A 684-nucleotide genomic window follows, 5' to 3' on the forward strand; every position below is an offset into this window, starting at 1 on the left:
CAATGTCTGGAATCGCCTCCATAAGCCAAATCTGTAGGGCATAGGAGAATCCATCTAATACATAACTGTTCTTCTTCAACTTGAACCTTGCTTTCTTTATGGAATCCAGAAGCAGATCGTAAGCATGAAGACCCCACGGATACTTCCTCAGTTTATCAAAATCCATCACTAATCTTATGTATGCATGAGGGATATTGATCTTCTCATCCTTAGCCATCAGAAAACAAATAACACAAAGGTAGACTAGTCTGACCCTGTCCACACGCGACAAGTCCTTGCACTCCGTAAGATGCTTCAGCCTAATTGTTTTCATGTCTACTTCTCCATTTTGCTTCAGCAAAGTGTCCCAAAACCCCTTATCATTTCTCCAAGCTTCAAAATCAGTGTCTTTGTCTGCTTCACGTTTGAGACCTGTCACAGCGTAGAACTCTTGCATAGAAAACCAAAGAGGCTTCCTAGCAAAGCTAAACCATAACTCGTGACGCTTTGAAATGTCTAGCATTTTGCAGATGAAGCTGTGAATAACCTTCCCTGAGTATCCGAGTTCATGCTCATTAATAGCCAAAATCGGACCAAATATAGGGTCTCTCAAAACTTCATTATACTCATCCTCAAGTTGCTTCTTCAGTAGCCCCAGAACTGTCAACCTATAAGTGTTGTTAATCTTATCAACATGATGCTCAA

The sequence above is a fragment of the Brassica oleracea genome, chromosome C6 (assembly GCF_000695525.1).
Source record: "Brassica oleracea var. oleracea cultivar TO1000 chromosome C6, BOL, whole genome shotgun sequence".
In the NCBI taxonomy this organism is placed as follows: Eukaryota; Viridiplantae; Streptophyta; class Magnoliopsida; order Brassicales; family Brassicaceae; genus Brassica; species Brassica oleracea.